The 15301-nt window shown below is 40.6% G+C and overlaps 1 protein-coding gene across 2 annotated transcripts in view; it reads right to left on the reverse strand.

Moving 5' to 3' along the window:
• The window catches only part of HTR2C (5-hydroxytryptamine receptor 2C), a 245614-nt gene that overhangs the window by 141972 nt on the left and 88341 nt on the right, over window positions 1-15301 (reverse strand). The window contains exon 1 of one of the 2 annotated variants that reach the window (XM_032991882.2): window positions 11887-11931. The exons of the other annotated variant lie outside the window; for it this stretch is intronic. The gene's annotated coding sequence lies outside the window, so the exon portion shown is untranslated. Of the gene's footprint in view, window positions 1-11886; window positions 11932-15301 lie in introns of those variants that run through there. 2 annotated transcript variants of the gene reach the window in all.

A 15301-nucleotide genomic window follows, 5' to 3' on the forward strand; every position in this document is an offset into this window, starting at 1 on the left:
GGGTAAGTAATACAATGTACAATGAAAATTGATCGTGTATAAAGGTGAGATTAGTTTCCCTGAACTATCAGGGACCAAACTCATAAATGCAGAAAGCTGTATCATCTCTTAAATTCCTACCATTATTTGTTTATTTTCTAGGCTGTGATGATGAGCCAAAAATGTGAATTGCCTATGGAAGTCCCTCAGGTCCACCACTCTGACCTAATGTGCTTCTCTTCTATATCAAGAAGAAGTGTTGTTTATTTTACCTGTTCCTGCCTCCCACCTCTTCCCCCTGCCTTCTATTCACCATAGTAAACCACAATTTTAATTTCCCTTTCTTAACCCTGTAGCAATGTTTCTGTAACTACCATAGAAATTACTGCAATCAAAACAATTCCTATTCTACCAGTTCCAGTAATAAGAGATCAGGCTACACATATCCTGAAAATATTCGTAGCACTGCTGTAAACCTTTCCTTCACACCTCCCACCTACTGAAGGCTAAAACACACATTTCCTGACAGAGATCATCATCTCTTGTCTACCATCCTTCATTAGCTAATTTCAAAGCAATTTACAAAAAAAGGTCCACATCAACAAGATAATAATGGCTCAGGGAAAGAAGGGACTTGTCTGTCACAAGGAGGTAAAATATGGGTAATTTCAAGAATGCAGGCCTGCCTACCTTAGCAATTTTTTGCTTGCACATGTCTGGCAAATCTGATTTTTAGCTTTAGTACACAAATGCTCTGCCTCTTCTGGGATTTTGCTTCCAACTGCAAGCCTTAATTTCATTAGATGGTTGTAGTGGTAAGCTATTTTGATAACAATTTAGTGTAACCATTTCCAAATATTCCAAGCTGTTTGCATGAAGAGGAAATCAAGCCACAGCAGCTTTTCACACAGAGCTAACCCATACCAGTTTAACGTTTATGTACAGTCACAGGTACCTGTGGTGACAGCAAATTATATCACATTTCCACAGTACTCACACTTGTTCCTTCCTTGACTTTTATGCAACCTACTGGCTGTAAATGAAGAGACCCATGAGGGTGTCCAGTCAATACCTCTCACAAATTACAATCTAAATGGAGTATTTTAGCATGCAGCATGCTTTCCAGAGCTGAGCACCAAGGCAGTGAACAGAAGTCCTGCCCTCATACCTTCTGAAGGGATTTCCAAAAGTTAACATGCCTTGTGGTCAGCAACTTCATCTGGGTTTTTTTGGCATATAGTTTTTACCCCCTCTACCCTGATTTTTCCCTTGGCTCTGCCATTATCTGCTCATACACCTACACCTACTACACCCACACCTACCCTCCCCCCCCCCGAAATGCCTCTGTCCCAGAGTCATCACAACTCCTCCTAACTCCCATCTCTTCCCTAATGCTTTTCTAACATTGCTCCCCAAAATGAAAATGCTGTTCCAGATCCACTTTTGTTCTTACAGAAAGAAGCGTTTTGCTGCTCCTTTCTTCCAGGGCTCAACACCGACACATTATTATAGTTGTCATTTCTGCTGTCTCATCATGCCACGAAGCCATGCCTATTTGTTAGTCCTTTATTAGCCCTACATCTTCCAGAGCTTTACTAGCCTTCTCCCTCTCAGTTTTGATTTATTTATCTTGGATTACAAGCATTAAATTCATTAACTTCTCCTTTCACTGAATGAATTCAGAGTAGTTTTTTGGCCACATTTGGAATTTCTCTAGATACCTTTGAATTTTTTCCTCTGAATTTAGAGAGGCATCTAATTTACTATGATCTGCCACTTTTGATACAGCGCTGTTTGTTCACTCTTTTAGATCATCAAGGGACATATCAGCATCGGGGAAAAAAAAAAAAAAAAAACAAACAAAAAAGAGAGATGATGAGTTATTGGAACTCCCTTCAAATCATCCTATGAGTGAACAAGACATCCTCTATTTAATGGGGCTGAAGGTGCTGAAGCATTTCAAGGGTACTGAAGCCAGAGGAGACCACAGCTAGCATTAGCCACAGTGATGCTCACAGACTCCTTAGCAGATGCTCAGACATCCTCCAAGGGAATTCAGACATATGATTTTGCGTTTAATTTCCCTGATCCAGAGGAGGAATAACAAAAAAAGAGAATTTATGAAAGTTCAAACTCAGGATTGAAAATAATAAATCTGTATTGAATACATTTCAATTGCAGTTATCAGAGCAAGGTCCCGTAAGTCACAAGGCAGTAGTTTCCTAAATATTCAGGAGCAGAAATAAGTCATTAATTCTGTACATACTAGTAATGTTCAGAACTACTTAGAAATAATTGAGAAATTCTCCAGGGCTTGCCATTTAACTAGTTAAGACTTACTGCAGTGGGAAACACACACTGCATGAGTGTGTTCAATATGCAGCAGTTACTATCAGCTGTGCATTTTGAAATGACACTCCAGAAGCTGGGAGAAACTATTTTCAGAGATAGCTTGAAAAAGTCCAAAATGCAAAATATCTTGCAATAATAAACAATATATAAATTAAAACCAAAGCCAAGAAACCTTCCAAGATAACTGACAGAACAGAACACATCTTTCTGAAGATTAGAGTGACAAGATAATAAAATATTTTAAGTGATAAACCCAGGCAGGAACACGCACATACAAAAATCTTAAAATAATAAAGGATAATTCACAATGGCTCAAAAATATTTACAAAATGTTCATTGTTTACTTGGTCAGAATGCTGATTAACAGATTATGAAACTATTAAAATGTTACCAAGCTGCAAGTTTAGATCCCCCAAACTATTCCAAAAGCCACTAGATTCATGAAACCTAAATGTGATTGATAGAATTTTAAGTTCTCTCCTCAACAATGGAGAAGAGACTAAAAAAACCCCACAACAGTATTGCTGACAACCCAGACCATTTGGAAAATACAGCAAGGCAAGACCTCTGTCATCAGACCAGGTATCAGGTATAACAGAGTGCTTGATTCACCTTTCATCATTTACAAGGACAATCACCAAAAAGTCAGACTTTCCCAGATTTTCTATAGAGTATTTTGGATTTCTCTTCTATTAAATTATTCTTTTACTCAGATAATCACAAATGATAGCCACTACATAGTGATGATGTTTACTTTATTTCTCCTTATTACTGGCTATCTTAAAATCACTACCCTTTCCTCAGCATTATTTATGCAACCCGTTATTTTCCCACTAATGTCAGTAGAATCACAATTCCTCAAAAGCTTATTTAGCTAATAGGAGAAAATGTTATTTACTGACTCATTGTACCAAGCTTGGCAATATGTAAAATAGAGAATACACACTTTGCAGCCCCATGGCTTAAGCATACATGACACTGACAATAAGTTACAGAAGCAAAATAGCATTTCAGTAAAAATGGATAAGAAAATGCAACTGCCATGGTTTTCCTGAGTTTGGAGAGTCCAAGCTGTCAAGAGCCAGTAGGGCATAAGGCAATAACTACCCAGAAAATCAAGCTTATGTCTACCCAGTTCATTTGCTGCTCAGGTGCCAGTCCTGCAGCACATTTCATAAGTGGGACATTAAGAGGGGAAAAAAAGAAGATACATGACAAAGAACAGACAGGAGAATAGTGAAGAGAACAAGTTGTTCTTTCACTACAGTTTTTATTCAGCTTTTCTTCCAAGGGAGTCTAAATGTAACATTTATCTCTATAAAGTTGCACTCCTGTTCTTTGAAGATATTCCTAAAACTCAGTGGTGGCCCAGAATTTGGGAAAACCACACAGAAAGAATCCCTACCAACAGTTTGGAAATACGGCCCTGCTCTGGCTGTGCGTTCAACAATATTCTCTTGCACACACATTCAGCCTAACCCATTTGATCTCTATCTTCAAAAATTTCATAAAAACCAGGATTAGATGTTTCCGCAACAAACAGTGGGTGCCAGCCATTTCCAGAGATCATACCCTGATCCTGCTTTTCTGGAATGACACATGCCACATCCGTGTACAGCTATTTCATATATATGTCTTTTACCCTACTCAATGCTTAGGGTCAGCCCAAAGGGAGGCTCCGAGGATCAGTCACGCAGGGAGGTAAGATAAACCCAGTTGACATTTGCCAGGCACCTCAGAAATTATTTAACACATGTTCTCAGTTCTTATGTGAAGCAGTTGCTCCAATTCCCATGTTGCTGGAAGAAAAAAAAAATGTCAAACAGATGAATGTCTTGGGTCTGATGGATTGCAGATCTCATGGCTGCAGAGATCAGCCACTTTATCGACCAGATACAGCTACTGTGCAACAGTTCCTCCTAGCAATCTTTCAGAGCCTCATTAACAGCAGTGCATAGGAACACAGTGCCTTGATTAGTTTCTTTACTAACTAGGCCCCTTTGTAATGACTTCACCTGAAGTTCTTGAAGTTTTTTTTAAGAGGAAGAAATGAACCTCCATCCAGATGTGCCGTAGTTTGACGTCTTGTGCTAACTAGTAATATTAAAAGCTTCAAAGTGCAATATATTGCTTTCCCCCTTCCCTCCAACTCTCTGCAATATTTTTTCAGCATCTACAATAAGACTGACTTCCTTACATCATGAAGGAAAAACCAATGATGCTGTTTCTTCATTCAGTTTTAGCTAAGAATTTGGGTGCCTTGGTTGGGACTTTAAATAAATTCACCATTTCTGAAACTCAGTGAAGTGAAGAGACTAAAAGGGGTAAAGCTGTACAGAAACACACATGCAGAGCTTTTGTCTGCTTAGATAACAAGTACCTGCTCACTGCTGGTAAGTTCATGGAAGCAGCAAAGAAAGCTGCAAACATTTCAGTCCTAAGGTTCAAAAACAGTCAGCTGCATGTAAAAGCCATACAACTGGATATTCTGTATTTTAGAACCAGCCAGTGCAGTATACGGAAGATGTTTTCCTGAAGCTTCTTGTAACCTCTCAGTCTCTCATTTACTCCAACGACATGAACTCCACATCTAACACTAAATATTGTATACAATACTGAGGCGTTAAACATTAAACAGAACATATAGCACACTCTTGAAAGTCTGTGGTCTTCTAAATTAATATGTGACATGGAAATATCATTGAACCATTTTAAAACTTGGTTCAAATCATATGGGCATGTGACAATAAATTCCTACACGACTTTCCATCCAAAAGCACACTCATTTCTACTATTTCTGATGTCACAGGATGCCTGGAGATAGATCATTCCCAGCCAAAGCATCAACATAACATATGTATTGAGCCCAGAAACAAGTGATTCTCAGTGGTGTGGAACATTTAGCTCCATTTTGCTGAAACATCCCTTTTCATGCCACTCTTTCCAGATTTTGGGACAAGGGTCTGTAGTTGTTCCCCATCGATCAGCTCTTGCTTTTTTTCCTGTGGACCAACAGCCAATGCCATCTTAAAACTTTCTTCTGTATTGTTTTCCTTTTCAGATTTCTCATATTCATTATATTTCATAGTGCTAGGCAGGACAGTCATTCAAGAACTAAAGTGGAAATACAAGAGTGACCTTGTCTGGAGTTTTCCTGGTGTTTCTCTGTTTCTCAGTTTATCCTTGTCTCTCTTTCAGACATACCCAGACCTTCAGAAAGCCAGATCAGAAAAGACTCTCTTTGTTTCTTGTATCTTCCTTTTTAGCACAAGTTTCTGTGTGAAGGTTGCTCTTTCTCAAATTAAGTTTTCACGAGGAGGCTTAATGTCTTCTTACAGGTACCTTTTACCACTTTTTTTCTCCAGACCTGCAAAACCAGGTGACTCTCCCCATCCAGCTGCTAGTGGTCAGCCCACTGGAAGGAGCCCATGTTATGGAGCTCTCCAGGACTGCCATTTCAAGATCAAGAAGGAATTTTTCTAGAATTACTAACCTGGCCAAGGAGGCAGGATAGGACTCTGGTGGGGAAAAAGGAACATAATTTCAGGAGAATACAAATGAGAACAGAAAAGTCCCAGTGTTACAAGATGATCTAGTTTTCAGAGGTCCAAAGTAATTAGGCAAATTGAAAGTCTTGGCCACTGCTAAGGGCTAACTTGCAAATGGAAGGGTTTGGCTGAAGGTAAGGGTACCTCTGACAAGGTGAGTGGAGTCCTGAAGATCCAGGACACCAGGTCTTCCCTTGGGGAACTGTCTAGTGAAGTGTGTAAAGGGAACACTAGATACATACTTACATACATACATGCATACTTACATATGGGCAGTAGAAGATATCCCACATATTTAAATATATATACATATACATAAATAGATGTATATATATATCTACAAACATCCATAAAAATTACTGCTTGGGTATTTCAATTCAATATAAATTTCAATATCATCCTTTATCTCTGATGGAGCTAAACCACAAAACATTTAAACAAAGTTGTGTTTAACCATTCAGCTGTTACATTCCTCCAGAGGCAGCAGTATATAACAGATTTTTGCTATCACAGACTTAATAAATCATATTTTATATCAGTGCTACATTGCAAACCCTCATTGGATTTATTGATTTGTTCTTTTTTCCTTAGGTCAAGTTAAAACTTTCTTGTGCAGATAAATGTAGCTTCAGAGCTAAAAGATGACCTCAAGCACATTCAATTTGAAGTTTCTTTCTGCGTACTGTGTTGCAGGTTATGCTACTGATGGCCAAAACTGAGAAGCTAAAAATCCATCCTGAGAGATAATTAAAAAAATTCAACTGTGAAATGAAACTATCAGCATGTCACCTTTTAACTAACAAGATTAGAGTTACAAAAGCTGTGAGCTTATACAGTTCTCACCAGTGTAAATCCCTGTGAAACTGGGAGCTTTATAAAGGATTTCCATCTAAACCCACAATATTTGAGTAAGTCTGAAATACATAAAAGCAAATTATTTTATTTTAGTGAGGCATCAAACCAGGAGACACCAGCAGACCATCCAACATGACAAAAGCCAACGACTTGTGGGATCAAGCACTTAAATATCTGTTACTACATCTGCAGCACACTCCTGTAACCCTATTTTGGGCACTCCCTCTTGCTCTTAATAGACTCAGTGTTACAGTGAAACAAAACACAGAAAACCATGAGGTTTTCCACATATCACGTGGGCAAAACACAGTCCACCCAGCTCATACACATACAAAACCTAATGAAAACATACGTAAAGCAGTGTTGAATCACTTTATTAATTAACCACTAGTACCCTAACTAGGCTGATTGTCTTACTCATAAGTATCCAAATATTTTATTTGTGCACAAGGGTTCACTGTGTCCATCTCAAAACTTTGAAAATTAAACTTCTGTCTTTGATTAAAAAAAAGTCAAACATAATCCCTCAATCCCATATATATATATGTTAAGAGGAAGAGATTTCTGTTTCTAACAATCCTTAGCTTGCAAAATACCTTTTCAGTCATACACGTTCTGGAGCTCCTAGAGTCTGAACCCACTAACAGTATTTATTCTTACTTGTTGTAACAGGAAGCTTTTGGATTGTTTGGTACAGAAGAAAGAATGAATACTGATGGGCTTTTGGATGTGAGCTTACTGTGCTGCACTTGCAACACTGCCAGCTACACAGAATCCATTGTCAAAAAGTTATAATTTGAGACTATTTCAACGCATGCAGCCCCAGCACCCACTCGGGCAGTGGACAGAGATAAACAGTCCCAGTGTAACCCCGATGGGACAACATTTGCTCCCCGGGATCCCAGCTACACTGCTGTTGTCCTGGAAATCATCTCTGATTCTCTGATGTTTACTGCACAGATTTGAGAAACGCACTAATACAAATCCTTGAGGCAGAGAGTAATGGCACTAAACAACAAAGGTCAGCAGCTAGAAATTATTATTGAAGGGAAAAAAAAAAAGCAGAATCACACAGAAAAAAAATTGTCATCTCATGGAAAATCCCTTTTACAAAGTGTTCCATAGTAGTGAGAAAAACCCCTTAAGTATTTTGATGATGCTTAATTTTCTAGCTTTCTGTGTACTGCTTAAGTAAATATACTAATTATGTTAATACTTTAAAATGAAAAATTCCATTCCTCAAATAATCTCAAAGTCTGTAGCAAATTCAATTTCTTACTCTTTAAAAAGTATCTTTGTAAAATGGATTGAAGTTGTTTGTATCAGTTTGATATTGCTATTCAAGCACACACATGCTGACGGTTCAGCTCTGCTTCAGCATCCTTAGGTGCTTACACAGCAGCAAAAGCAGCTGGACCAGGCGCCAGAAATACTGACAGATTTCCAGTTCTGCCTCTGATTTTGTGTACAGCAGGAATAATAAGATTTATTCTCCTCATCAAAGAAATGTACTTTGAAATCTATTGATCACTGTAACAGCATAACTACATCGCTTGGTGATCAACTGAATTAAATGAGATACCATTGCAAGCATCTGTATTAAAGACAAGATGACACTCAAGCCTTTAAAATAACACCTTTCAACTGCTGGGCTGCCCCCATTAACATTGCCATACATATTCAACGGGCTTTTACCAGATATAATCATGAAAGTGCTGAAACTCCCAGCTACTGGGGCAGCTGCACCATGCATACATCTTTTTCAATGGCTACCACTGCGAAACACCAGATGCTGACAGTCACCGTCTTATTTTATTGGTGTCCTAATTTTCCGGGCAAGTCAACCAATGACTTCCTGATCCTCTCCTGTGTTCACAATTCCCCCTGTGCCTTGCAACATCTGAATTTTCATCTTGGCAACCGCATGGCTCTGTGACATTCGCACTTTTATTTTCATTTCAGAAGTGTTTAAGCAGTATCACAGGAAAGTCAGAGGTATGGTGAAGCATAAGGAGAGGCAAGTGCCTCCCTGTCTGCCCCAAGGATGGATTGCCATGGAGATGGCACCTCCTGGGTGAGGAGGCTTCTCTAAGCACATTGCTGCTCGGTACTCGTGCCCTCCTGACATGCTCCAGCTGCCTCACCATCGGGCACGATGCCATTTGAAGAGACCAGAACAAGTGTAGATGGTTAGAAAATGATCTTCCCATAAATAATTTTTGCTGGTGCCAACAACATTTAAATTTTACTCCTTCCAGTTCCTGAAGAAATGGGTCAGAGTTTGATCTCTGACAAGTTAACTGAGCTATGAAACCACAGATGAGGGGGCTGGCACTGCTGTTACTGCCCATTTTCTTGTAGTGGTGGCATGGTGCACCCCATCTGCAAAGTCTTCAGTCGTTCCTTATCTCCTACATCATTCCCAAACTTACACTCAGGATGGAGAAAGGTTTTCACCAAACTCATAGGGACTGAGTAGCTTAGGCAGAGGATATGTCATAGCCAATTTTCTAGCCTGTTTGAAAGCTGATGCACAAGCATGCCCCAGGGAAGCCTCTACTTTTTGCCCTAAATTCACCAGGTCAGAAATGAACCCTATTGAATTACTTCTCTTTCCCATCTCCATCCAGATACGTTCTTCTCTCTTCCCTCTCTTCATGGTTCAGAATGCATGTGGTGACATCCAAAACAAACAAGAGGATACACACAAGCAGATAGCCAAGAGGAAACAACAGTCTGTGAGAATATGCTCTTCCAGAGGGTAATGTAGGCAGGAACCTAATTTAGGTTTCCGAATTGCTCTCTGCCTGCCTTTCTTCACTACAATGTCTGAGTTAGTTCGGATGATCAGCTTCCTGACTTAAACACCACAAGTGCCTGAATGTCAAGATGCCATCTCCCTCCCCTTCTATCAGTCTCCAAGACAACCCTAATCTTTGCCCATTCTTGTCTCTAAACAAGGGCCCTCCCTCATTAGACAGCTGCCCCAGACACAGTTGCACAGGACAGATAACGCTCTGTATGAGAACATAGAACATTATGGCAAGAAGGAAAAACACACTAAGTCAAGGGGAAATCAGGACCTCCTCCATGCACTGATCTTCATAACAAATCCCTATAAAGACTATGATTTTCCAAGCAAGTCATATCTCTTCTCCAGAAGAATTTGAAACATAATGATGCCTCTTACAACTCAGAAAAACAATTACCATGGGTAATTAAATAATTCACAATAAAAAAACGACACATTCTGACATTCACCAGGAAAGTATGAGTGTTTAATACCATACCCTGTGATGAAGAATAAACACTTTGTTCATTCTGTAACATCAGTCTTGGAATTCATAGCAGTTGATGAGCATGCTTTCAGGCAGACTGCATGGTAACTGGTTACTACTGACACATGGAAAGGAGGAAAGCAAATTCACTGAGAGGTCTGATACCCCAGGCAGGCATTAGACAGCAAAAACCACTCTTACATGAGTGGGGGCAATAGGCTGCCTTGAAAATTAGAAGTTTAGTTTTGCTGAATGGAAAAAAGGAAAAACATAAAATGTATCTTCAGTACTTTAGATGCCATTTGACACACATGAACATTAATTCTAGGTTGCTAAGTCAGAACTATTAAAAAACAGGGTCTCTTGTAGCAATTTAGTGACTTGCACTGTTCTGATTTCAGCCCAAGTGGGCAAGGAGAACTGGGGAAAAATGCAAACAAAATATCTATGTATTCATGTGATCTTATTTTTTTCTAAATAAAAATTAGTTCCCACACAACAAGTCATATTCTGAAGTGCCACACTCATTTTTGGCTCCTAGCAACTGTTACATAGATCTGGTCCAGTCACAGAGCAGCATTCTTGTAAGCATTTCCACAAAAACACTGTTTTGTCTGTTCCAGTTCAGAACCGTATCAATATGAAGAAGAATAAGATTTCTCAGAAATATGCACCTATTAAAATGTGAAATTTAATTGAAAATATCCCTGAGATGGTAAATTTTCTACAGCTTCAATCAGCCCAAATAATCGAGTAAGAAGAAGGAATATTCACCCTGCTTCTCCAAGGTACCAAGAAGATTTCATCTCTCCAAAAGTGATTGAAGATCCAGGCTCTCACATCCATTTGCAGGCTCTCTCCTGTACAAGTAGCTCAGTAGAACACAATGTTTGTTCTCCACACTTTACATTTATCATATATAATATTCTGAAATCATACTTCTAATCAGGCATCCATTTCCCCTCCTGCCCCAGCCCATACCCTCCAAACCATCAAAAATAGAAAGATTGGGGGAGGAAGAAATGAAGCCAAAAGCAAACCTTCCCAGGCAGAAATTTTGGCTCTAGTTCTTACCATCCTCAGAGGCCACAGCCACCAGAGGATGATGTGACAACTCTGGGGCTTCTCCTCTGGAGGCACCCATCGGTGCTCAGCACCAGGCATCAGGAACCTTTGGCGAGCAGGTGAAAGAAGAGGCCAGAAAGAAAGCAAACCGTGGTTCCAAGGGAGAAGCATAAATTTAATTTCAGGCATGAGATGATGAAATGAAGCGCTGAGCTTCACCCTAATGGTATGAATCACGCATTTGACCCTCAGACAAACTTCTTGTCTCTCTTTGCTATTTAATGTGAAAACATTTTCACTGAGCAATCCCGCCACAGAGTAAGGTCATAATTCTCCAAAATCTTTCACACATTCCAAGTAAACACTCAAACACAGTCTACCTACCTAAACCATGTAACCTTTGCGAGGGAAACCATGCAGCACAGCTGAGACTCTTTTACATAACTGATACCCTGAACATATGAGCATGGATAAGAAGACATTATCCGTCTGTGAGTGAGAGCTCATTACAAAGACAGACTAACTCTGCAGCAATCCATACTGGAGCAGAGACTTGTCAAGACAGGTTCCAGCAGGTTCGCGTAAGCAGGACCAGCCTGCCACCAAACTTTGTTGGCTTTGAGCAAGCTGCATCTGCCACCAGTTTCTCCCTGGATGAACTGGTAAGGAAATTTCCTGGACTAACACACAGTAGCTCAACAGATCCACACAAACCAGGGTAATACCAGCACAAGTGATTTACTTTAACACGAAACTGCTCTAAAAGCAGAGGGTGTTCAGCAGAAGCTATTTGTAAGCTGTCAACTTACCAATAAGTGAGTAAAAAGAACACATGTCCAGGTCTTCCCAGGATCTGTGATGGAAAGAGGATGAATTAGCAATGGCGTTTCAGAAGTCACACCTAAACAACTCAGGAGTCTCAATTTACGAACATGACAATTAGCAAAGAGACACAGGAATCAGAACCGTCTGCAGTAAGAGAAGCATGAGCATGGCACATTTTAGCAGCCCTACTCGAGATTTAATGGGGTAACTGTCAGGTAACAGCAGCATCTTGGTGACAGAGTGAAATGGGAGCTCCTTAATCTCCTGGGTTTGTGTTACTGCATTGAGCACGGTGGTTTGCTTATCTTCACATGTTGAAATGTTACTTTGCTATTCTGTTCAAGACAGGAGCGATGCTAATATAGATCTCTATTTGCCATAGACATACTCCTACCTCTATCCTGTGAAAATGTTCTCTAGTGCTGCCAGTGCTAGGACCTGGCAACACAATTTCTTCCTATAAGTGAGTCAGGCTGTGACAAGAGCTAAATAAATTCAAACCAAAATGCAGGACGCAAGCCTCTGTGAAAGCCTTCTCTCAAAAGTTCCTAAGGATCAGTATCTGGAACAGAAAGCAAGAGAGGAACACAGAAAAGGAGAGGAGAGGGAGAAAGAAAAGAGAGAATGATAACATTTCACTGTAGCAAATGCAGAAGAGATGAGACTGAATGAGAATACACCACATGCTGAACATGCTACAGCACTACAGTAAATGCTGAAAAAATGTGACAGATACAGAGGACATAAAAATACAGCATGTCCCCCTTAATTGCAAGTTATTTTGGTGGCAAACAAAAAAGAATAAAAATGAAAACCTTATTTCTTCCATAAACTAGACAGGACCTTAGGTTTGTCAGAGTTAAATGTGTTGGCACTCCAGGTACCCCAGAGAGGTAGGGAGTACATTACCAGCCTGCCATCTTCATGCCTTTTCTTACGTGACCACCTTTTCCTAGCATAAAGTACCGGGGAGAGGTGCACTCTGAGATGGCAGCTATATGTTATCAGCGGGGAGGAGAGATGAATTGGGCAGGAGCTGCTTGCAGGCGCGTAGCTGAACGAACTGCCCTTGGGACAGACTGTATGCACAGCTAACAAACCAGCCCTGCAACAGAGCCCTCAGGCCAGCAACAGCCCCAGAGAAGACCCTCTTATTCCCACAATCACAGCTCTTCCCCTTAAAATGTGTTTAGAGATGACAAACCTACCACCTCTCCAAGGGCTGACATTCCCCTAGATTCCTGGGTTTATTTGTGTCTTTTAGCTCCTGGACTCCCCAGAGGCTTCATTTTGGGAAACTAGCATCCAGGTTGATCTCTAGATTAGCGGAAGGACACAAAAGTGGAGCTGGTGCTTCTGGAAGTTCCCATTCCCAAGTAGATCTCAAGGGGCTTTCCCTACACCATCGCTGGGCAGAGCCATGTGGACAGGGCTGCTGGAAGAGCTGGCCTCTCCCTGAACTGCTATCACTTTGTTCATCTCTCCCAAAATATCTGCTAGAGCCTGAGCATGCTTCTCCCCTTGGCTCTTTATAATCCTAGCTTGCATCTTTTGTCTCCAGATGTCAATATATTCCCTCTTGCCCTCTTCACAGAATTATGCATATACAGAAGCCCTTATTTTTTTTCCTCCTCTCAAATTTACACTTCTCTTTCCTTCTATCAAAGTACTTTTGGTCCTCTCATTACCACCAGCACAGAACAGCAGTACATTTTTAGCACACAGTACTTAACCTCACTATTTACTCTTTTCTTTTTATTTTGCCTATTATGTCTAGGGAGAAAACATTTCCATTAATGGATGTGGTGTTAATTCAGAATCAGAAAATTTTAGTATCCTGAATGCCAAATTCTCATTACAATATCACTCTTCAACAAAAATAAACTACATCAAATAGAAAGAAAATGCATGCTATGTCCATGTGTAGCATGGTACAGAGTGAGAAACCATAGGAACAAAGTCCTCAGGAGCAGAAAAAGCATTGGCCTGAGCTAGGCAGAGAGGCTGCAACCAGGACCCCTGCCCTGGTTGCTGATGCTGCTGCTCAGATGTGGCCATGCCACTCTTTGGGCATGCCTACATTGTCTCACTCCACCTTTGCTAGTGCACTGCAATACCACTATACAGTTATTTTAACCCAACATGGCTGTGAGCTTGCTGAAAGCCAAGATGGTCAGGATTAATAATTAGTGCTTTATCACTGAGGAAAGCACCATGTTTTTGCAGACGCCTCTGCTGGAACTTTCTGACCACAGTCACAGGGCCACCTTCACTTGAGAGTAGTCTAAGCACTGCTTTGGCTCAGGACAGGCTGCAACGGTGGGAGATATAAAAGCCAACCCAGACCTGGTTACAGGAAGCTGCTGCAGAAATCCCAGGCAGCACCCAGAGCCCTGCCAGGGGTGGTACAAGCACTAAAAGCATAGCAGCAAAACCAACCGTCACTGTCAGGATTATAGTCACGCTGATCTGCTGGAGGCTATTAGCACAGACAGATAGTGCTCTCGCAGGAAGACTAATATCCTTCTGCTTTAACACCTCCTCACTCACAACTCCAACACTTTATGATGGGCACAGGGCACTATCCCTGACCTCCAGCAGCCCTGGTGAAACAGTCCTCCTACAGCTTACACCCAGTGGGTGTTTTTCCCTCCCAGGGGCTGGCAGTTTGTCTCAGCAGCAGACAGTACAGCATCCTCCAGGAGCACAGGAGATAGAGAAAGGTGAGAAGCAGAGGAGCACCAAGAGAGACCCGTCCCCTCCTCACTCTGCCCGTGCATGCACCCATCATGGGCAGTGGGGACGGGTGGAGAGGTGGCCTGCAGTGGATAACAGGAGAGCATATCCACACTACAGTCACTGTTAGGATGCTCAACAGCAAGGGAAAACGAGTTTCATCTCCTATATTCAAGGCATATGTTGCCTCAGATCTATAAAAACAATAGCAGTGATACTTTACATAGAGGAACAGAAGAACCAAACAAATTGAGCAGTTATGCAAATTCTGTGCAGACGTTTCAAAAAATAACAATTTATACAGCAACGAATACTGTTTCATTATTGTGTTTTCTGCACACTTTTTCATATAGATGTTGAGTACAGAATTTCCAGTAATATACATAGATTTTAATATCTTCTCCATATCGAAAGTATCAAGATAATCGGCGCCTTTGAAATACGGCAAAGGAACAAGACAAGATGCTGACTGGTTAGTGTAATTCTTGAAATGTCAAGTATTCCTTTAAAGTAGTAGATGAGCTTATTAGATAACATAATTACCGCACTAAGATAAAAACATAAAAGACTGTATTTATTTAGGGCATGAGCTTCAAGAACACCTGAGTCACCAGAAAAATCAACAATTACAAGAGGTTAGTCTTTACAAGGCTTTCCCTCTCC

This window comes from Tyto alba, unplaced genomic scaffold (assembly GCF_018691265.1).
Source record: "Tyto alba isolate M040663 unplaced genomic scaffold, T.alba_DEE_v4.0 Super-Scaffold_5, whole genome shotgun sequence".
In the NCBI taxonomy this organism is placed as follows: Eukaryota; Metazoa; Chordata; class Aves; order Strigiformes; family Tytonidae; genus Tyto; species Tyto alba.